The sequence below is a fragment of the Gallus gallus genome, chromosome 6 (genome assembly GCF_016699485.2).
Source record: "Gallus gallus isolate bGalGal1 chromosome 6, bGalGal1.mat.broiler.GRCg7b, whole genome shotgun sequence".
NCBI lineage: Eukaryota > Metazoa > Chordata > Aves > Galliformes > Phasianidae > Gallus > Gallus gallus.
The window spans coordinates 888229-912245 of NC_052537.1; the positions used below are offsets into that span (position 1 = coordinate 888229).

Genomic DNA, 24017 nt, shown 5'->3' on the forward strand with positions numbered 1-24017 from the left:
ACTTGAAAGACTTTGCAACTGTAAGTCCTGGAAGTGTACTGCCAGCAACTGATTTGGCCGTCCAGGATCCTGGCACCACAGCATGCCTCCTTGCCAAATGCAGCAATAAAGTGTTTTGGGGAAAAGCCAACTCACAGGTATTTTTTGCACATCCATAACGCAGCACCACAGGCCAACAACAGTGCAGACGCAGCACAGCTGAGAACAGTACCATCGCTGCGATGCTGCGCTTTCGCACAGATTTGTGAGCAGCAGCCTTTGTGCTTTTCCACAGCATTCATCCCTGGAAGAAATGAGACAGTGTCCCACGTTACCTTCACCTGCACTACAGACAATCTCTCGGTGTGCTTTGATGGACCCAGAGATTTTCATCAGTGGGTACCTCTGTCTCTGGTGTCTAAGCACCAGACGACAAAAAGGATTGCTTCATTCTCGTTGGGTAGGGGTGAGGCTGCCCAGCACTGCCCACGTATTCCTCTGGGGCTGAGGGCTGGGGCTCTGCCCTGGGGTCTGGGCTTTGGTCTGCGGGAGCACTGCAGAGCAGAAGCCCTCACACTTTCCCCCAGCGCACGCGTCCTGAGCTCTCCCACAGGACACCCCTCAGGCTGAAGGTCAGCCTCGAGCCAGCACAGGGCACAGCCGGAGCCAGCCCAGGGGGAAAATACTCCTGCACGCTCCTACCACACAGGACCTGCCCCGCTCATCCAAGGGCAAAGCTCACAACTCTCTGGGAACTGGGAGCAGTGGGAGGTGAGCAGCGTCACAGAGGCTGCATGCATCTTCTCCGGCACCCTGCTGGAACAACTCACCAAACCCCACTGAGGTCAGCCATTTTCAGAGAGCCACCCCTGGCTTCTTTTACATGTGCTCTGTGCTCATACGCTCAGGTTTGGCTGCTGAGCTGGGGTGCAAGAGCAGGCAGGAAGAGCCGCAGGCACACACTGACTCTGGTTAGTGACTCTGGATGACCACAGACAGAAATTACCTGGCATGCCAGTCGTTGCGCTGTCTGCGTTCCTCTGTCCCAGACTGGCAGCGTGGGATGGCTGCCTTCCTGCAGCGCGTCCTGTGCAGTTTGTTGGTCAGTCCCTTTAGAAAGAAAAGGACAGTAGGATTGGATGTGATGTGTTCTCACCAGGAACTGAGCTACTCCTATCCTGAGCTCAGGCAAAGTCTGCTGGTCCCAGTCCCCCAAAGCCACTGCGACCCCCTCCGCTGCCCAAGGGCATTTTGGCCCTCCCAGGAATTGGGGTGCCAAACCTCTCACGCCTCCCGAGGGAATCAGCTCCTATGCAGGGCCCTCACGCACTGTGCTGTGAGCATCACCAACCATCGTGTTCCACCCATCACAGCCAGGCATCTGCAGGCTGAAATTCAAGCTCCAGCAGAAACATCTCCAGAATCAGCATCTCCACCTCGTTTCCAGGATTAGCAAAGACAGCCAGCCCTGCTTGGGATGCTCCTCCTGCCTTGAACTTGCTCAGCAGCAGAGAGGCTTTGTATGAACAGAAGCACAGCACTCGCCACTTGCAGCCACCAGGGTGCCAATGCCTGCACAAAGCAGCTCTGACATTACGGTCATGCTGGGGGAGCAGCTGTCTCTGGGTCTTGGCTGGATGCAGAAGTGGCAGCAGACCATCTCTGGTGCTTGACAGTCCTGCAAGGTGTTACATGGAACACCACACAGCACGGCTCTGAGAGATCCCTTCCTGCTGTGCAGGCTACAGCTTATCCACACATGCATATCAACCTCAGCTTCCCAAGTCTCAGTGAACACACTGAAGTATACTCACCACGCGCTGCATTCTCCATTTCCTTCAGCAGGTCATTTAGAGATGGATGAGCCCTGGGAGTATTCTACTCTTTTGGATTCATCCTTTCCTTCTTCTGGACCTAGACAGAATGTATGAAGTTAAATATCATGTGCAGGAAGTTTTGAAGACCAGTGGTGAGTCAGTGGAGTCAGTAAAGACAAACTACTCCTGCTGGGATTCCAGCAGGGCTCCAGTGCAGGAGGAAACCAAGGATCAGGCCAGGCCTTCCCTGGGGGCACTTCTGCAACCAAAGACCCATGAAAAGTTTCAGTCATACTCTACAGCATCACTGAATAGTGGAGCATACGGGAGATCGTGCCATGAAATGGCACTGAAATGGCAATGAAAGCTCTCTAAGGAATTACAAAGTCATGACATACCCATGTGATCTGCTGGAGATTCAGTCCCAGAACCTAGAGGGGAACCTGGATCACCTCCTCCAGCACATCTGCAAAGAAATGCAGGACAGAGCAACTCCCATTAAACATCCTTCCAGTCAGAATGACACAAGATGCAGTTAAAGCTGGGGGATTCCTTCACGACACTGTTCTCTCCCTTCCACACAGGAGCACCTTGGAAACAGTTCCTGGGTGCCTGCCGGGGCACCACCATCATACAGAACTAACCCCGTGTGGAACTGCCCAGAGCTGGAGCTCACCCCAGCTCTAAACTCAACTGCATTAAACCTAGGCTTTGGTGAGCCACTGCCTGGAGGCACAGCTGTAATCAAGGACAGAGGAGAAACATTCCTATTGCATGTGCCCATCTCTCTCTTCCTTAGTGACCTGCGGTGATGGAAGGGGCTCACTCAGGTAATGCTGTGGGGGGGGAAAGTTCCAAAGTTGCAGAGAGGCCAGGTGACCTGCTGGCTGGTATTCCACAGCTTTCAAATACTTTCTCCAGGCCATGGAAACAATTCTCAGAGAGCTCACGGAAGAACACTCGGCCCCTAGAATTTTCTTACTGGGAGACCTCGGAGATACAGAGACAAAGCCAACGCAACGCTGACAGCACGGAGCACCCAAGAAACAATGACCATCCATGCTTCTCGGGAGAAGAACCTGCTGGCTGGTGAAAAGCGGAACCCTTGCTGACTATCCCAGGCAAATATATGAACAAAGGAAGACTGGTGACTTACCTCCAGCATCCCCCTCAGGCTCATAGACAGGATTCCATTCTGCTGATTCACCAGCAGGGCCTGTAGACACAAGCGTGATCAGATACAGGTGAGGAGAGCTTCCACTACATGTGTAACAAAATACTTATGACTTATCTGTGCAAGCCCTTCAAGGCGTAAGCACATTAGGAAGACCTTGACAGGATCTTCAGTAAAATTTTCACCCATGTAAATTATGAGAGCATGAACGTTTCTGCCTTAAAGGAGACAGACACTCACAACTTACCTCTGGGTTGTCCCACGGGCACACGCACAGAATCCGGATCCAAAGGATCACCTGGAAAGGGAGCTCTGAGCTCATCATCTAGAATCAAGAACAGATGAGAGAAGTTCCCCACTGCACGGAGTGATCTCTTTCTCTCTCAGTAACTGCATGTGGGTCGTGGAACGGGATGGGAGAAGGACTCAGGTCATGATTTTGAAAGTTGCAGGGTGTCCAGGATGACCTGTAGGCTGGCACCTGGCAGCGTACACAATACTCTCTCCAGGCCATGTGCCACATCCCTCACAGACCGCATGGAAGAAGATACAGCCTCTCGGGGCTTTCTTACTGGGAGGCCTCTGACGTACAGGAAGGTCACACTGAAGCACCGGAGGAAAGCATGTCTGTCTCTTCCTCTGGGCTGTGGGCTGTGGCTCTGTTGGAAACTGGGATTCATCTATGCGGAATACCATGAGCCTGAGCACAAATGCTCGCTCTTTTTCCAGCACGCATCTTCTGAGCTCTCCCCAGGATATCTCCCAGGATGTGCTCCAGCCAGCAAGCAGCGAGCCATGGCCCGGCATGGCTGGAGCCAGCCCTGAGGAGCAGCTCTGCCACGGGCTCTTACCCGGCTCCTGTGTGCTGCCCATCACCCTCTGCCCAACACCACCCCCATGGAAGGCAGGCCCCAGGGAAGTGTGGCACAGGGCCGTGGGGACACAGCCTGACTTCTTGCCCTCAGTGCTGCTCAGTTTGGGTCCCATCTCTGCCCACCCACCTGCTCCTGGTGCTCGCCATGGAGCAGCACAGGTCTCCTGGAAACACATGGCCACAGTAGGAGGAAGAGGACAAGGCGGGCAGGGGCCATGGCCCCCACACTTGCACCATGCTTCCACCACCACCGCTGCAGCCACAGTGAGTGTTTCACAGAGCGAAGCCTGCAGCACAGGACAGCGTCGCAGCTTGTGAGCTCACAGCACAGCATAGCACAGCCATAGGATGGGGCATTGTGACCTCACAACTCTGTGATTCTGGGTGGCAGCTCCCCACGGCCTGAAGCTCTTGTGATACACTGCACCAGGGCTGCGTGAGGCCCGGTGCTTACGTCATAGAAATGCAGAATCATAGAATGGCTTGGGTTGGAAGGGACGGTAAAGAACTTATAACCCAAGCCCACTACCGTGGGCAGGAATGCCACACACTGGGTCATACTGCCCAGAGCCCATCCACCCTGGCCTTGAAGACCTCCAGGGACAGAGCATCCACAGCTTCTCTTGGCAAACTTCTACAGTGCTTCAGCAACTCTAAGAGATAATTATTTCCATCTACGTGCATCCGTAACACCTCAGGCCATTGAGGAAGAGATGCAATATGGAAATGGGGTCTGGGTCAAGGATGCTATTGCACGTTATCCACGCATGTGAAACGTGCTGCAATTAAGCAAGCCAGCGGATAAAACCTCTCTAGTATGGAGAAATACAAACACGGGGAAGCTGACCTTCCCACAAACCTGCCAAGTCAAATGTCATGTGCTTACACTTTTGTTGATACATCTGCAGCTTCATCTCTTTTCATTCAGTTTTCGAGTACCTTGCCTACGGACATCTCCTTTCCTGCACCAAGTGTCTCTCCCATATGTAGTGTGCTTCCAAGCCTGAATTTAGTAACACAAATTGAAGACTTGCTCAAAGTCCCAATGAACTCACCCACTGCTGGCAACTGGATGCTTGGTGGTGAGAGGACCATCACCTATAGGCTTCCACCCTGGTCTCCAGAAACTGTTGCAGGAGTTGCACTCCTTCCACCTTGCTCTGAAGGAATCATGCTGCTGCCCCCTCCAACATTCTCCCGTTCAAGCCTGACTTCTCCTTTTGGTACATCAGTCTGACTGTCCTTCAGCCTCATTTGTTTGCAGTTCTTGTGATTTGCAGCTCAAGGTGAGTGTCCCCTAGGAGGAACCTTGTTACTTTCAATTCCATAGTTGGTATGAGTTGCCATAACCCCTTCTTACATAGTTCCAACTCAAGCTGTTGAGTGTAACCAATCTAATTTAACCAATCTAATTTTCTCTCCCTCTTTCATTCGTCCATTCATCCAGTTCTAGGTGGTGCTTCTTGGGTGGCATCTTCCCAGAACGGGCAGTGCTTCTCCAGCTGCTGCTATGCAGACATTATCCCATCATTCTTCATGTCTCTTTTGACTTCTCCAGTTGAATCCTGTTCTTCACTGTTAACAGTGAGCTTTTGCAATGAGGGGAAGCTACATTCCTATACAGCCTAAAGTCACATTCACTTTAGTTACTAGAGCTAAGTCTCTTTCTGTCCCAGGTGCAGAATCTGGCAGTTGCTCTTGTTAAATTTCCTAAGTTTGGTGACTGCCCTCTGATTTGACAAGATATCTCTGTAAGGCCTCTACTCTTGAGGCTGCGTGAGCCTCACAGGTTGTGATCATTACTGCTGCACGTGCCGTTCCCAGCAGCCTGAGGGAAGCCCTGATGATGGGTCATCTGCAGAAGGAAAATCCTGGAGATAGTTGCCAGCTCACGTCAACTCCCAGAAGAGCGAGCACCCTCTCAGTGAATAACTTTCTTCTAATATCCAACCTGATATTCCCCTGACACAGCTTTATGCAGTTTCCTCAGGTTCTATTGCTGGTCGCTAGATGAAAGCGATCCCTGCTTTCCTCCCTGTTTACTTTTGTGAGGAAGCTGTAGACCACAATGACATTAGCTCTGTGGTCATAGCATCTATCCTATGCTCTGTGCTGAACAAATCAAATGACCTTATACGTATTAGGCAGTGCTATGCCTGATGCCCAACAGGATACAATTGGCCTTTCTGATTACCAGGGCTTACTGTTGACTCACATTCAACTTATCACCAACCAGATCCCTCAGATCCCTTTCCACAGAGCTCTTCTCCGTCCACGTGTCCCCCAGTCTGTGCATATATCCGTGGTTCTCCTGCCTTAGGTGCAGTCACTTGCTCTTGCCGTATTTCATACAGTTGGTGATTGCTCAGCCCTCTACTTCTCGGACTCTTGACTTCAGCCTGTTTGCACAGACAGTGTCCCATATCTCGCTTTATGCTATCATGTAAGAGGACATACCTGAGGAGGGCACAAAGGAGATGACTGCGTGGGAGCACAAAGGTGGGCTGCAGCAGCCTTGAGCAAAAAGTTCCATTCCACGCCCATGTTGGTTGTGAGCAGTTGTTGTTGTTGTGAGCTGTGTTACAGCTTGTTTGCTCCCATGGAACCCCTCCGTCTCTTCGGCATCCTTTCGACTAAGAATTCTGCATCACTGCTAAGGCAGCCAGGGCTTTAGTAAGAAGGACTTGCATAAAGATGATTATTTTTGCCCCCAGTAAATGGCATGAGCCTAAAACCCAGGAAGGGCTGTGGCTATCCTTAAATATGAATGATGCAGCATTCATACGCAGCATGAATACGCAGCAGCCCGGCGTAAGCGAGCACCTTTCAAGGGTGTTGTGAAGGTGACTGAGGCCTTAGCGGGCTGAAACTGTGCTCCTTCAGATGAGCCCCTGGCAGTCACAGCAGCAGTCGCCTGCTCTTGATCCTCGCTGCTCCTGTTGCATCACTTCCCACCATTCCACCCGGACTGGGGAAAACAGCTCTGCTGGGACATCACCAGTAGAGCTGAAGGCACAGGCTGTGACAGAAGACACACCGTCTTCCCACCATCGTGCACTGCCTGCCTTTGGTAGGCCGCTCCCATTCCTTGCTGAGAAGACATCCCCTGGTGTGGATGCAGCTCAGTCCAAATTACACTCTTTCCTCCCAGTACAGCCTAGCTACGTTAAGGACACTGTTTCAAGACTAGTTGATGCAGTTTAAGCTCCAGGCCTGAAGTGTGTTGGCAGCCCCACAGGGAGACATCCGGTGGGAAAGCTACTTAGGCCAGTGTGGAATTATCTGTGGGATTTCCTCAGGCCTCCTTCCCAGAGCCGCATGCCAGAGACTGCTACACCATTGCTTCCAGCGGCCTTAAACACATTGGCAGAAGTAAATCTCATCTGATGGATTTCACGGATGTTTACCTCAATCAGAGCCCGTATCATTATGAAGAAGAGATGAGTGGCCTACATTTCTTCTTCTTAATTAACATCTGTTTCCATGCAACTTTATCTTACTTAGCTGCTCTGTAGCCTGGCTGTACTCCAGCTTCAGGGAAAGGAAACAGAGCTGTGACTGCTCAGCTCAGGCGGACTTCTAAATGACACATTGATTTGTTCAGGGAAGGAGCACAGAAAGTGATGGGTGATGTCGGAGCAGGGGAAAATGAGCTACCTGGTGCTGGGCAGCAACACGAGTGGGGAGGTGGAGGTGGTAGCTGGTGAGGAAAAGTGCTAGCTGCAGGAACAAAGGTGGGAGGGCACTCAAGACCCTGACATCTGAAACACAGCTTATAAATGCCTTTTCAGTGAGAGCTTCATTTGCAGCTTTGTCTTGATGTCATGATACCTTCTCTAGTCAATAGTGTATATCCGTAGTGCAAAATCATATGTTTCAAGAAACATAATTCTTTTTTGACCTGGTGGTAAATTACATTACTTGCCATAAGCCGTATCAATTTAGGATCTGCACAGTATTGCATCAAACATGCATGACCCTTAAGATTTCAATCAGTTCAATTATTTCAATCTGTTTCTACTCCACATAGGCACAAGAGCAAATGAGCATAGAAGGAAAAGATGTAAGTCTTAACAGCTGAAACATAGCTGTAACCTCTGGAGTCTTTCTTTCTGCACCTTGTTTGCTCTCCTGCAGAACTCTGAACTGAGCCAGCTCACCAAGCAGATGAAAGTGGGGCTGAGAGTTGACCTTTTCTCGAGGGAGGTGAATAAAAGGGATCGGTTACGCCTCGTTGCGTAGAAGTATGCTGCAATGGTTATGCCTCGATGCCATTTCTAGAAGTATCCAGAAGAGGTCAGCGTTCGCTGGCTTCTAGGTTACCCCCCTGAGACTTTTCCATAGTATGTTTTGTTTAGAAAAGCCGAGCTGTCTGGAAGGATTGATCGGGAAGGGTGCGGCAGTATTCATGAGCTTCTTCCTGGGGATTTGAATGCATTTTGTTTGCAGTAGAGGGAACGGAGACAATATGCACAGAAACAACTCCACTGAGCACACCATCAGGGCTGAAATATTTTTCAACCAACAACTCAGGATTTTAGGAGCCGAATGTTGGTTTTAGGCTTGACAGTATTATTCTGGCTGAGATTTGTTTTTGCTCCGTAGTGCAAATCTATGGCCACACTGGAGTTGCTCCAGCAGAACAAGTGCTAGACCACATCTCTGCTGACAATCAGTCATTCCTTTTGTAACGTAAGCCTTTCACACATACTTCTCTCTTATTGCTATGAGTGTCATCAGCGTCTGCAGCTGAGGATCGTCTTCTGCTGTGCTTTTTGCCTCCCAGTATGGTCATTGAGTGTTTTGTGTGCCCATGAGAAGAAACATCAGGGCCCCAACAGTCACATGTAGGTCTGACTGTGGAGCATTATACCTCAGCACTCTCAGGTTGAAATATTACGAAAAAAATTATTCTCCTAGATGAGTTTGGAGGTCTTTTTGAACGTTGGTGATTCTATGTGATTCCTTCTACAGCCCCCCTGCAGGTAGTGGGAGAGAGCGATGAGGTCCCCCCTGAGCCTCCGCTTCTGCCAGACTGAACAATCCCAGCTCCCTCAGCCACTCCCCATAACACCTGCGCTCCAGACCCTGTACCAGCTTTCCTGCTTGTAGTGAGGGGCCCCAACACTGAACACAGTACTCGAGGTGCAGCCTCACCAGCGCTGAGTACAGAGAGATGATCACTTCCCTGCTCCTGCTGGCAACAGTTTCTGACACAAGCCAGCAGGTCATCAGCCTTCCTGGCCACCTGGGCACACTGCTGGCTCTTGCTCATCTGAGCATCGACCCAACACCCCCAAGTTCCCTCATAAGAAGGTTTGTGTTGGAAGGGATGACAGAAACAGAGGATGGCTTGTGTTATAAGGGACTTTAAGATCGTAGAACCACAGAAGGGCTTGTGTTTGGAAGAAGTGGAAAGATTAAAGAACCAAAGGATAGCTTGTACTGCAAGGGATCCATGAAGACCACAGAACCGTAGGAGGGTTTGTATTGCTAGGATCCTTGAAGATCATAGAACCCTAGGACGGCTTGAGCTTGAAGAGTCCTAAACGATCCTAAAGCCGCAGGGAGGGTTTGTGTTCGGAAGTTGTTCTTGAAGACGAAGATGATAGAACCCTAGGATGTCTTGAGTTTGAAGGGTCCTAGAGCCACAGGATGGCTTGTGTTGGAAGGGTCTTTGAAGATCACAAAAACAGGGAGTGGCTTGCGTTGGATGTGTCCTTGAAGACCACAGAACCATGGAATGGGCTCGAGTTAGAAGGGTCCTTGAAGATCACGGTACAATGGACTGCTTGTGTTGGGGAGTGTCCTTTAAGATCACGGACTCACAGGGTGGCATGTGTTTGTACAGGCCTTGAAGACCGCAGAAAAAAGTGCTGATGGGTTACTATGTACTTCTCAGGTGTGGAGAGTTACCCTTTTGGGTTACGGCTAAGGATTACCCTTTTGAGTTAGGGTTAAGGGATAAAGGTTCCCCATTTTGAGTTTAGGGTTAAAGGTTAACATTTTGGGTAGGGAATACGGGTTAAGGCTTACCCTTTTGGGTTAGGTTTAAGAGTTTCCTGATTGTAGTAAGCGTGAAGGCTTTCCCTTTTTGCTTATGATTAAGCATTAAGGTTTATTACTCTGTAGGGTTAGGGGTTATCATTTGGGGGTTAGGTTTAAGGGTTAAGGGTTTGCTATTTGTGTTAGGGTTAAGAAATACCAATATGTTTTAGCATTAAGGGTTACCCATTTGGGTTAGCATTAATGGTCAAGCGTTGCCATTTGGGGTTATTGTTAAGGTTAACCATTTGGGGTTATGTTTAGGAATTACCATTTACTGCCAGGGTTACGTTTGAGGGTTACTGTCCCAGGTTAGGACAGAAAGGTTTCCCATTTGGGTTAGTGTTAAGGGTTACAATTTTGGTTTGGGTTGAGGATTATCTGTGTGAGTAAGCATTGAACATTCCTCTTTGGGGCTAGCATTAATGGTTACCCATTTGTGTTTGGGTTACCATTACGGGTTATGGTTAAGGGTTAGGCAATTTGGGTTAGTGTTAATGTTTACCATTTAGAGTTAGGGTTAACAATTAGGAGTTGCTGTTTGGTGTTACAGTTAAGGGTTCCATTTCTGGGTTAGTGTTCAGGTTAAGTATTACCATGTTGTGTGTTAGTGTTAAGGGTTATTCTTTCAAGGGTTATTCTTCATCAAACTGTTAAAGTGTTACTCATTTGTGTTATGGTTAAGGAATACCTATTCTGGTGAGGGTTAATGATTAAGGGTACTATACCGGAACAGTTAAGTCAAAGCCTGAACCAGTGATTGAGCACCTAGTGAAGGGGCATAGGCGGCCCTGGGAGCACAGTTTGGAAGCACTTCACATGTGCAAACTGCTGTAGCATGGCTCCGCCCCTCTCAAGCCTCATTTAAGCAGGTCTTCTGCTTGGAGATCCTCTTTTGTGGTATTCTGTGGACTCTGACCCTTAGCAATTCTTCATTTATGGGTTGTGACATTTCCCTTTCCTGGAGAGTTTAAGACTGGTTTGAAGCAGCTGTATCGAGCCAGGCTGTGGCTTTTGGGCAGGGTGTGAACTGACTGATGTTTGTAAATATCTGAAGGGAGGTGACAGGTAATGGATGAGGCCTGGCTCTTCTTGGTGTTGTGCAGTGCTAAGACAAAGAGCAATGTTGTAAAACTCCAACATGTTGTGTTCCATACAAACCTGCTGATGAACTTCCTTACTGTGAGGGTGACAGAGGTCTGGAACAGGTTGCCTGAGAGGTTGTGGAGTCTTCTATGGAGATACTCTTGACTCATCTGGATGTCTACCTGTGAGGCTTACTGTAGGGTGCCTCCTTTAGCGTGAGGTTTCGACTCAGTGATTTCTTGAGGTCCTTTCCAACCCACACAGTTCTGTGATTCTGTGTGACAGAAACTCCTGGTAAGACAGAGGATGAAGATGGGGAGGAGGAGGGAGAGATATAAATCATCTGAGCTCTGATGCTGGCTGAGCTGCACGATACGCAAAAGGATTATGGCCATCGGCCAAATGTGCACATTGCCACTGGGCTGTTGCCGTGCTGGGGTGGTGAGGTGAGTAGCCTGGACTTAGTGGGCAGTGAAGCCAAGCAGCTGAGATGTCTTTCTAGGGAAAGCGATATTCCCAGAGGAACTGGGAAAGGGACGCAGTCTTTTCCCAGTGGTGGGGACCCTTGTCAGCTGCGAGGGAAAGATCCTTTCAAGGGAGACTTGGTATCTAACCCAGGCAAATGAGCCACCATGGAGAGAGGTATCCAGTATGTGAGTGAACTAGCTGTTCTAGAGATGATGTATGTTATTAAATTACACAGTAATACACTATCCCAAGATCCAGATGAAATCATATGTATGAGATCTATGTGGAGAGTTTTACAGAATGCATCACCATCATATGCCAGCACCCTGGCAGGAGTGAACTGGAAAAGAGAACCCAAGGCCAAAGGTGAATGAAGTAGCCAACCTGTTTTGGCAATAGGAAGATAGGCTTTCTTCATCCCTCTGGGCCTATGTCTCAGCTGTGGAGAAGTTTGCCCCAGGAGTTCTAGCAATTCCAAGACTATATGCCCTGCTTCCCGTCTGTACAACCAGTGTCCTCATCCATTAGAACTAAGCATTCGCTGCTTGGGAGAGAGGATATAGCAGTTACACACAACATGACATCCTGTGGTTTTACCTGTGTGACTGTGGAGAGGATATGAGAAAGTGGGATGGAAAACCCACCTCAAGTCCTACATGCACGGGCAGGTGAGTTGCAGGAGGAAAACAATAGGAAAAGGGGATTCTTCAGAAAAAAAATGACAGCTCCAGTTTTCTAATGGGCAGCTCTCCGGACAGACTGGATGGTCTGATCTGATTCTGGGGTTAAGTGTACTGGTTCACGTTCATGAGAAGTGAGCGATGAATACAATAGGCAGAACTAGAGGGGGCCCTGCCTCCAGCCCGGTGGAGGAAAGGGATCGTCAGTTATTGGACTGTGTGGATTTGCAGGCCCCGCAGATCGGAACCAAAAAGAGCAGCTCCAAATTGGGAAGATATGGATTTGATGGGTAGACTGTTGGATGGACTGGCTGCAAGATCGCATGCACAGAGTGGTGGTCAAGGGCTCCATGTCCGGGTGGAGACCAGTGGTGTCCCTCAGGTGGTCAGTACTGGAAACCAGTGCTCTTTAACGTCTTCATCAATGACATCAACACTGGGATTGAGTGCCCCCTCAGATTTGCAGGTGACCCCAAGCTGCATGGTGCAGCCCGCACGTCCAAAGGATGGGATGCGAACAGAGAGACATGCTGAGCAGTGGGCCCAGAGGAAGCTCATGAGGTTGAATGAATCCGGGTGCAAGGCCTGCACCTGGGTCATGGCAGCCCCCTGCTTTCAGTACAAGCTGGGGGATGTAAGGATGGAGCACAGCCCTGCCAAAAAGGACCTGAGGGTACTGATGGATGGCAACTGGGCATGAGCCAGCAGAGTGCCCTCAGCCCAGAAAGCCTGCCATACCCTGGGCAGCATCCGAAGCAGCGCGGCCAGCAGGGTGAGGGAGGGGTATCTGCCCCTCTGCACTGTGAGCACTGCATCCAGATGTGGAGTCCTCAGTACAGGAGAGACATAGACCTGTTGGGGCGTGATCAGAAGAGGGCCACAAAAATGGTCCCAGGGATGGAATACCACCTTCCAAGGACGGCTAAGAGAGCTGAGGCTGTGCAGCCTGGAGAAGAGAAGGCTCCAGGAAGACCTGAGAGTGGCCTTCAGTATCTCAAGGGGGGGCTGTAACAAAGGAGGGAACGGACTCTTTAGATTCTTCATAAGGAAGAAGTTTTCTATGATAAGCACCATTCTGTGATTCTGTAGTAAGGGTGGTGAGGCCCTGGAACAGGGACACTGAGAGATCCTGGAGCCTGAGGACTGGGCATCAGGGGCCTGGGGATGGATGGGATGGAGGGCACCATTCCTGGCCTGTTCCAGGGGCATCTAGGCATTGCCACCTCCCAGACCTTCCCTTGTGCTTTGTGGGGCTGTGCAGAGGAGGAGGAGGAGGTCACAGGGCACCCTAGGGATGGCTCAGGGTCACCGTGCGGATTGGACAGGGGCTGTAGTTGCTGTCCCCCAGGGGACCCAGATCCTGCCCTGGGCTGATACCAGTCCTTCTTCCTGAAATCCTGGGCACAAACCCTGCCTCTTTGGTAGACAGCATGGTTTGCTCATTGTAGTGTAAAGATTTGCTTTGGATTTAATCAAGCACAGAATTCAGGAGAGGAGCGTGACTGCATCTGACTTCCCTGAGAGATGGTACTGCAGCTGAAGAGATGCAGAGGCAGCCAGTAACGTGCAGACCAAGCAGTACTGCCTGACGTTGGTCAGGATGAACTTCTCCTGCTGCAGTGTGATGATGACAGGTCTGGAGATGATCTGCAAGTCCAGCTCATAGGTGAGAGCCAGGCATGGGCACTGCAGGAGCAGAGAGGTGTCAGGGAACAGCCAAGGCATCAAAGAGCATCACAAAGCATTGAAAAGCGTCACAAAGCTGCAGCCAGGAAGCTGGGGATTTTAATGAGCAGCAACCAGGATGCTATTTGCTACCATACAAAACAGTAGCAGATCTCTCCCTGCAGACACCCCAAAGCCATACAACGTGGGAACAAAGACAGAGCTCTGCAGCACACAGCCAAAAGCCATACCATTGCAAGCTGAAGTGCCTTGCAGTTTTTTATATTGAACCCAGTCCCTGTGAATGAAGACCCAGAACGGAGTCAAGGTGTTGATTGAACATGAGTATGCCTTTACTCATTAAAAGACAGAAGGGCAAGAGAGATCCAGAGTAAAAGAGGGACTCCTCTGGGAATTGAGAGACTAGTTCAGAGCTTGTGCTGCTGCCTGGTGCCTGGGACTGGCTGCCTGGCTCTAAGTCCGCCTCCAAGAAGCTCGGCTTCTCCTCAGCGATGCCGACCTGCTCCTCAAGGAGGTGCTGCTGTTCAGGCACTTGGGCTCTGCTTGGGGTGGGCTGCACTGGAAAGGCAGTGGGTCACAATCCAGGCTAGCGACTGTGATGTCTGGCGGGCTCAGGTCAACATCATCAGCGGAGCCAGGAGAAATGAGGGCAGGAACGTGGATGAGCTCCTTATCCCCATTGTTGTTGTCATGTGGAAGGCTGTCATCAGAACTGCAGCGATTCATGCTTCCTAAGAGCTCTCCATCGAAGGAAGCACACAGTGCATCACTGCTGGTCCCGGGTCTTCTGGATCAAAACTGCTTAGATTCACCTAGGAATGAACAGATGGACAGGGGTGAGTGTCAAACTTTCACTGTCCAAACTCTTTTTAAAGCAGTGATCAGGTTCAATTTAGCCTGAAACTAAGCTGTTTGCAAAAGCAAAACTAGTTCAAGCGTTCTGTGGCTCCAAGTCTTTTCAGAAAATCATTTTCCTTCCCAGTGCTGCCTTTTTCACCTTGGAAGAGAAAGGCAGGGGAAAGGGGGGAATGGCAAGGAATGCGAGGCAGGTAATGTCGGCTATACAGAATCCTTAGAAGGAAAACTAAGATCTGAAGTGTTGCCCTGGTACCACTGCCTAACAGGGATGGGTAAACTGCTTCATTAACAAGTCCAGCTATTGCTGCAGGGGTGTCAGGCATCTGTCCTGCTGCTCATCTGCAGTCAGTAACGCCTTGTTTTAAACCCACATTTTGCCTTACCATCGACAGTGTGCAGGGGGGTAAGCTTTGCTTTTAGCTCAGCCAAGAGTCCCGCTGTCTCCTTGTCCCCCCTAGGGAAACCAAACCAGACAGTGACGAGCTTAATTATGAAAGTGGTTGACATTTGGTTACGGATTGGCAGCAGGAAGAAGCAAATAGACTTCTAGCAACAGTACTGCTCTCCGGAAAGTAATTGTTGTGCTTTTATTTATTTTTTTTCCTATTTTGTTTGTACTCCAAAGCCCTTGAAGAAAACCTGTATCCTGTCACAGTGTTAATATGCTTTACTGTCTAACAGATGTAAAGTGTTTGCATGGTAGGTTGGCCTGGATGGCCAACACAATCTAACCCGCGATTACAAGAAGCAATCGCAAAAGAGTATCCTTTTTGATACTTGTTCTGCAGACTGGTGAAGAGTAACCTACAAAACGCTGACTGCTGCAGAGGACCGGTTGGAAGACGGCTGCTCCACACGCCCATCGTGCCACAGCAGCTCCTTGCTGGATGTGCCTGTGATAACTGGTTAGCTCCTGACAGCAATCCCCTCACAGTGGGGAAGAAAGCAGCGCTTGCACAGCTGGTTTTATGAGCACTAAACAAGCACAACTAAAATGCTCAAGGGAGACAATCTTAAAGCACAGTCATGGAATATCATTTCAAAATGTGCATCAGGGAGAAGATGGGATAAAACTCCGTGCTAGCCCATACTTCAGGATTTGTGGTATATTTTTCTGCAAAACCGTATAGTTGTTTTTAAGTTTGGAAGAGACAGTAAAATGTATATGGAAAAGGCTGAGTAGTCAGTCTTTGTAGCTACAGAAAGATGCTAGATGCCTTCTTTCTGTGGGAACGTTTCTGGAAAATTGCCTTTACGTGGTTTAAACTGGCTGTCTTCTGACACAAAGCAAAATGGAGAGCAAGAATGTATTCTTACCTCCATAATGAGAGTGTTAGAAATATTCTGAGACTTCTTGTAGGGGCTCCCTGGGATTGCGTTGCAGTTTGCCTTAGCCACAGAGGATGGATTTCCCAGGCTGAAGCAGGGAACACCAACTGCCACTGGTGATTTCTTCATCTCATTATGCGGTCTTTTTCTGGAGTGAGAGAGAAAATGGGAGTGAAACGGTGTGGAGTCGTGGCACAGGGTGAGGGAAGAGCTGCATTAGCTCTTGCCAACAAGTTGCTTGTTCCTAGCACTGCCTGGCTTCTCTGCTGACACAGACCTTAGAAACTCGGTCTGTTTCCAACAGTTGAGGATGTTTCCATTCTTACAGCTCAGCGCTGAAGTCTTGCCAGCTAAACTATGCAAAGCAAGATGCGGGCAGATGAGCAAAGGGCTCCACAGCTGTACAGTACAGCATTTAAAGGGATTGGCTTTTATTTAGCTGGCACGGTGTAACTGCTTTCTGAGGAACTGTGCAGCCATAAAAAGCATTAACACCTCATTGGCCTCATCTCACTGCCATGTTTAATTTCTAGTGCCAACAGGTCTGTCCAACAGCTCTGCTTAGAGGAGAACCAGAATTTGTTTCAGGCGCATGGTCCTGAAAATCTGGAAAACCCCGATGTTTCCAGGGTGCAGGTAGTACAGACTGGATCAATGGGCCAGGGTTAACTGTATGAGTTTCCATAGGGCCAAGAGTTTGGGTCCACCCCAGACAACCCTACAGGTTTGGGGAGGAGTGGCTGGAAAGCTGCCTGACGGGAAGGGACCTTGGTGTCCGGATGGACAGTCAGCTGAATATGAGCCAGCGGTGTGCCCAGGTGGCCAAGGCGGCCAGTGGCATCCTGGCTTGGATCAGGAGTGGTGTGGTGAGCAGGACGAGGGAAGTCATCCTGCCCCTGTACTCGGCATTGGCGAGGCCTCACCTCAAGCACAGTGTTCAGTTTTGGGCACAGAAAGGACACGGAGTGGCTGAAGCAGGTTTAAAGAAGGGCAACAAGGCTGGGGAAGGGCTTGGAGAATATGCCCTATGAGGAGTGACTGAAGGAACTGGGGCTGTTTAGTGTGGGGAAAAGGAGCTGAGGGGAGTCCTTATTGCTCTCTGCCAGTACCTGCAAGGTGCTTACAGCGAGAGCGGGGCTGGTCTCTTCTCACTGGTGACAGGATGAGGAGAAATGGCCTCCAGTTGTGCCAGGGGTAAGTTTAGGTTGGACATCAGGAAAAACTTCTTTACAGAAAGGGTTGTTAAGCACTGGAATAGGCTCCCAGGGAGGTGGCTAAGTCACCATCCCTGAGTGTGTTTAAAACACGTGGCGCTCGGGGACAGGATTTAGCAGGGGGTTGTTAGAGTTAGGCTAGTATGGTTACGTGTGGTTAGACTTGATCATTTTTAAGGTCGTTTCCAACCTGAGCAATTCTATGATTTCACAGACCCTCTCCTAGTTACCACTGGCAGAAACCACGCACATTTGTCACAGAAAATCATCAATCAAACAACCCTCTATCCAGCACATCAGCTCTTGAACAGACTGTTGTTTCCCAGGTCATTCTTTGTATTCATTTCTTTTCGTATGCAGCACAATCAGATCCTGCCCAGCAGTGCTTCTGGGAAGAGAGCATCCACCTCAGAGCACAGAACCTGAGATTGTCCTCTGCTCCTCCCACCGCCACTGGGCTTCAGCACAGCTGTGCTGGGATGTCCCTCTGGAGTCATACACACGAGCACAAGCAATGCATATGCAAGACCCCTGGGAGGAGCTGCAGTACTACGTCACATCAGGGAACCTGGGACAGATGCAACACCTCAGCCTGATGGGCACACCTCCTCCAGATAAAAACATCCCAGACATTCCTCAAGAATCTTCCAGTTACTTCTAGACATCCAAGCCAGATTCCATGAAACAGCTGGGAGATAAAAAAAATGAAATACAACTATTTCAATGGCCCCCTGCCTCTTTGGTCCTTACCCTTCTGGGGCCATCCGCTGCAGTGGCATACTCCATCACTGAAACCACGGTAAAAAAAAAGCAAGAGCCAGCATCCCAGCAGTCCAACACATCAGTGCTGTGAAGGACACTTTGCCAGGTTCAGAAACATCTTGTATATTTCGATTTTCATTGGTTGAACAAATGGGTCTGGGGGAAAAACACAGGGGAAATCAAACTCCTTATGCCCCTGGGATCAGATCGGGCCCCTCAGTGCCCCAGAGTCCCAAAGTCTCTCCTCGCTCACACACCCCTACAACCTCTCAGCCCCCAAACCCAATGCTTTAACCCTCAGAAGCCACACCAGAACTCTCCCCACAGAGGTCTACAGTCACTCACAGGACCCTCAGCCCCGCAGATCCAAAACCTTCTCCTCAGAAACCACCCCAGAACCCTCCTCACAGACAGTCCCTCAGGCACAACAAAACCCTCACTTCCACCTCAGAAACAGGCCCCACAGCCCTCCTTACAGACTCCTACAGACAGACCAGCACAGGCCCCCCACTCCCCAAGGCCCCCAACTGCCGCACAGAAGCAATCCCAGGACGCTTTCCAGAGTCTCTCTGCCCCTCACAGACCATGCCCTGGCTTTGCTGAACATCATTAGGACACCACTCGTGACCGCCTCCACCCGGACACACAGCCATTGAGCACAGCTCTCTGGCTGCGACTGTCCAGCCAATTCCACCCCATAGCCCACCCTTCGAACACAGACCAATCCAAACCAGTGTCAATCTGTCTCCACTGCAATGGTACAGAGGATGGCCACCTCACAGTGCCTTTTTGCTGCCTCCAGTTACTGCGGTCATCGATCACTGACAGCCCCTCCATCTCTGAGCCCTACAGATAAACGCTGGCTCCCTCCACTGCTAAAGGCCCGGGTAACCCCACCCAGTGTTGGCTGGTGACAGTGGGAAACCACTGGGCCCGAATATCCTCCCTCAGAGAGAAAACTGTCCCAAGGGGTGAGAACTCATTGCAGGGGATGGTCAACTTCCACTGGGACGGGAGGCCCTTGGGAAGGAAGAGCACTGCGCTGCAAAATGCCCATTGGGAGGGTCAGTGATCATTGGAATGGGAAACAACTGGGATGGGAAGGATGTTTGCCTACGAAAAAATCAAACCACCTCAAGCCTGGGGAAAGGGGCTGACCCCAACGGTCACGCAACCCCCCGTGGGGGGAGGGGCTCCCCTAACTGCCACTCTCCAGCTGTCATGGCAGGTAAGGCAGCAGGCTTCCCCTGCTCCCGTGCTTCAGCTGGGCCCCAGCGCCCCAGATCCCACCCCTGTAACCCAGATCCCACCCCCTGTACCCCAGAATCTCACCCCTGTAACCCAGATCTTCACCCCAGACCCCCAGATCCCACCCCTGGTAACCCAGATCTCAACCCTGTACCCCAGATCTCACCCCTGTAACCCAGATCTCACCCCAGACCCCCAGATCCCACCCCTGGTAACCCAGATCTCACCCCAGCACACCAGATCTCACCCCTGTAACCCAGATCCCACCCCAGCACCCCAGAGCCCCAGATCCCACCCTGTAACCCCGATCTCACCCCTGTGCCCCAGATCCCTCCCCAGCGCCCCAGATCTCACCCCTGTAACCCAGATCTCACCCCAGCACCCCAGATAGCAGCCCTGTAAGCCAGATCTCACCCCAGCACTCTAGATCCACCCCTGTAACCCAGATCCCATCCCAGCACCCCAGATCCGACCCCTGTGCCCCAGATCCCACCCCAGACCCCCAGAGCCCCAGATCCCACCCCTGTAACCTAGATCTCACCCCTGTCACCCAGATCTCACCCCAGCACCCTAGATCTCACCCTGTAAGCCCCAGATCTCACCCCAGCACCCTAGATACCACCCCTGTAACCCAGATCTCACCCCAGCACGACAGATCTCACCCCTGTAACCCAGATCTCAGCCCAGCACCCCCAGATCCCACCCCTGGTAACCCAGATCTCACCCCAGCACCCCAGATCTCACCCCTGTAAACCAGATCTCACCCCAGCACCCCAGATCCCACCCCTGTAACCCAGATCTCACCCCAGCACCCCAGATCTAACCCCTGTAAACCAGATCCCTCCCTGTAACCCAGATCTCACCCCAGCGCCCCAGATCCCACCCCTGTAACCCAGATCCCACCCCACACCCCAGAGCCCCAGATCCACCCCTGTAAGCCCGATCTCACCCCAGCACCCCAGATCCCACCCCAGCGCCCCAGATCTCACCCCAGCGCCTACTTTGGCCTTTCCCCACAGAGAGAATCCCTCGAGGAGCGCTGACGGTGCCTCTGACACCCGACGCCATTTTCGTTGAAGCGACTGTGCCGCCACCGGACCCCGCCTGGATGCAGCCCACCATCCGCGGGACCGATGCCGGTACCACCCCGACGCCCTCCCTGTCCCCACTGCCACCTACCTGGCGCCTCAGGCCTCTGTCTGGCCTGGGGTACCAGGTGTCTGGGGACAGGCAGCGCAGCTCCCCCCTGGGGGGCTGCCCCCAACTGTGGGGCTGCACTTGCCCGTGCTGCAGCTGCTACCTGGGGGGCTGCACCCAGGTATGGCTCCCCCCACTGCCCCTGCTCACTGCTGGGGACATCCCCTGCTGGCAGGGACGCTGCTGCCCCAGCAGCCGATGGGGCTGTGGCCTGGGGCTGTGTTCCACGGGGAGCCCCCGCAGCCCGCAGGCACCTGCCTGCCGCAGGCCCCCGGCCGCCCCGGCCCCCCACCAGTTCTTTTGCAGGTACCGTCACTGCAGGAGCAGGTGCTCCCCGTGCCCCGCACCCTGCCCGCCACCTGGGAGCCACCGATGGAGCCCTTTCAAAGACGCCGTGGTGCTCACGGAGGACCAGGGGCACCCAGCGCCCACCGACGTGTGCCCCCATCCCGCCACGGCTCAGCTCGCCTGCAGCGCTGGCGACGCTGGAATCAGGCGGTGAGTTCAGGGGCTGCAGAGCGGGTGGCAGGCTGTCCGCACCGGGTGGCTGTGGGAAAGCTGCCACTGCCCCACTGGGGATGTTCTTGCTTTCCCAGCAGTGACAACGAGCGCAGACATCCCGGAGGACATCGCGGACATCCATGATCTCCTGGCATGGCTCAACGACGGTGAGTTTGGGGGCAGCAGAGCTGGCGGGGGTCGTTGGCACCCAGTGGGTGTGGGAAAGAAAGCTGGCATTGCCCCACCGGGGATTTTCTTCCTTTTCCAGAAGTGACATCCAAGACAGGCATCCTGTACGACACCGCAGACATTGATGACCTGCTCACGTGGATCAACAACGGTGAGTCTCTCTCTGAGGGGCAGCAGAGCTGGTGGGGGGGTGTCTGCACTGAGTGGGCGTGGGAAAGCCGGCATTGCCCCGCTGGGGATTTTCTGCCTTTTCCAGAAGAGGCACCCAGCACCGACAGACTTGACAACGACGTGGAAATTGACAATTTGCTCACCTGGATTGACGGTGAGACTGTGGTCTGCAGAGGTGACGGGTGGGTGCCTGCACCGAGGCGGGTGTGGGAAGACTGCCATCATCGTTCGGGGGGATGTTCTTGCTTTTTCAGAAGCGGCGAGTGCTCTGGAGGTCCCCAGCACAACCAGGACCTGCCCGGTGTCACAAGAGAGGGGACCAAAGACACTGCGAACAGCTGCCAAATGGAAGAGCTGATGCAGTGCATCACTGCCACGGAGCCACTGAGCCCAGATGTCTCCAGCAGCCTCGACTCCTCTTCTTCCAGCACAGAGCACTCTGACATCCTCCAGGGGCCAGCAGGGAGCTGAGCAAAGAGACACAACCTGAACCAGGGCTCCTCAGCAACTCGCTCTGGTGGCAGCCAGCATCCCCTGAGCTGCCCGTGCCGACGCCCCTGGCTGCCCCTGCGCCTCCGTCGCCCCACACCGCACATCTGATGGAAGAGGCGCGGCGGAGGCAGCCCCGGGTGGTTCTCACCCGCCTGGCACTGCCGCCCCCCTGGCTGCCCCCACACCCCTGTTGCCCCGCACCGCACATCTGATGGAAGAGGCGCAGCGGAGGCAGCCCCGGGTGGTTCTCGCCCGCCTGGCACTGCCACCCGGATGCATCTCCTGCCGGGTGGCAGACAAGCACCCCGGGGACAGCACCGAGCCAGCCAAGCACCCCGTGCCTCCTTTCACGCAAAAGTGGACAGGTCATGGAACGGGTGGCAGCGGAGGCAGCCCCACGTGGGTTCTCGCCCCGCCTGGGCCCTGCCACCCGGATGCATCTCCTGCCGGGTGGCAGACAAGCACCATGGGGACAGCACCGAGCCAGCCAAGTGCCCAGCGCCCGCCTGCACCACCACAAAAAGGCAAGAGCACCGGGCACGAGCAGCACACTGGCAGCGTCCCAGCCAGAAAGAGGAAGCTGCCGCGGGGCCAGGATGTTCCAGGCCACAAACACACCGGCGCTAGGCGAAGCTGGCTGTGTCAGCACGGCGCGCAGCAGGAGGACTCGGTGCCCATCACAGCCCAACAGCCGCTCGAGAGGGAGCGTGCCAAGAAACCGGCCCACTTGGTGTAGCAGGAGACGTGGCCATAGCCGACAAACACGGCTCCCTGTAGCCCTGGGCTCCTCGCTGGCCCCCACCATGCCCAGAGAGCAGCGGCAGTGTTCCGGGGGCACCAGCACTGGCCCCAGCCTTCCCCCTCCAAATCTGGGCTGTCCAAAACGGCATCTTGGGCTGGGGCAATGCGGGACTCTGAAGCTGATGGACCGCAAAAGTGTTGGACTGTCAAAGCTTTGGGCTGGGAAATGTTGGCTGGGGGGTGGGAAATGGTTGGGGGGTGGGAATTACTGGGGTGGCAAATGTTAGGGTGGGGGGTGGTTTGTGGGCTGGGGAACTGTTGGTGTGGGGAATGGGTGGGGGGGAGGGAATTTGGGGTGGGAATTCTTTGGGTGGGAACTGAGGGTGGGAATCCTTGGGGTGCTGGGATCTTTTTGGGGTTGGAAATGAAATGGCTGTACTGTGCTATTGTTGGGGTGGGAATCTGGGGTGGGGAACTGCCGGGGTGGGGAATGGGTGGGGGGAGGGAACTTGGGGTGGGAATTCTTGGGGCGCTGGCATCTTTTGAGGTTGGAAATGAAATGGCTCTACTGTGATATTGTTGGGGTGGGAATTTGGGGGGTGGGGAACTGCTGGGGTGAGAAATGGCTGCTGTGGGAGATGGTTGGCATCAAAAAGGATTGGACTTTGTGACTGCTGGCATTGGAGATGTGGGGAGGGGGAGGGAATTTTGTGGGGTGGCAATTCTGGGTGGGAAATTGTACTCTGATCATGTTGCACTCCGAAATGGTTGGAATTTGGAGGAAGGAATTATTGGGGTGGGAATTTGGGGGGCTGGGAAGTGTTTTGCAGAGGGAGGGAACTATTGGTGGGAGGGGAGCCAGGGCGGGGGGTGGGGGGGGGGGGAAGGTGAGAAATTGATTGCGGGGTGGGAGCTGGGGGGTGGGAAATTGATTAGAGGGTGGGAATTTTAGGGGGTGGGATCAGAAACAATTGTCAGGGTGGGAAATGGTTGGGAATATCTATTGTCATTTATTTGCTGTTTTGTACGTTCAATTATTAAATGCTTGGCGTTCACTTTCCTACACCTCTGCCTGCAGTCGTTTGTGCAGCACCAAAGCCCCCCCAGGTCCCCGTGCCCACCTCTGGGATGCTGTTGTGGTGGGGTGGCTGCAGCGAGCCAAGAGCTCCTCCAGTCTGAACATCTCCACCACCATCGCTGCTGTCAATGTCTCTGTTGCCTTGCTTTGTTCCTGGGGAAGGCAACGGTCACGTGCTGAGCAGTGGGTGTGTTGAACTGGGGGCACTGGGCACTACTGGAGGCACTGGGAAGTCCACTGGGGGGCACTGGGAGGCTACTGAGGGCCGCATACAGCACTGGGGTGGCTTCAGGCAGCACTGGGGGGCACTGAGTTTGCACAAGGAGACTCTGGACAATACTGGGAGGCAACGGGAGCTTAGTGGGGAACTGCAAAGAGCAGCAGGGGGCACTGGAGAGCTTTGGACAGCACTTGCAGGGTGGGAGGAG

General features: G+C 52.6%; 3 long non-coding RNA genes across 8 annotated transcripts in view; 2 read left to right on the forward strand and 1 right to left on the reverse strand.

Moving 5' to 3' along the window:
* Positions 1-24017, reverse strand: part of LOC777017 — a 515269-nt gene that overhangs the window by 174330 nt on the left and 316922 nt on the right. The window lies entirely within an intron of this gene.
* LOC121113325 lies at positions 14562-15673 on the forward strand. The gene is made up of 2 exons (XR_005860751.1): positions 14562-14645; positions 15456-15673. It is a non-coding gene; the product is annotated as an uncharacterized LOC121113325 (long non-coding RNA).
* On the forward strand, positions 20905-21716 carry LOC112532689. Its single transcript, XR_005860725.1, has 4 exons — positions 20905-21085; positions 21187-21258; positions 21364-21432; positions 21533-21716. It is a non-coding gene; the product is annotated as an uncharacterized LOC112532689 (long non-coding RNA).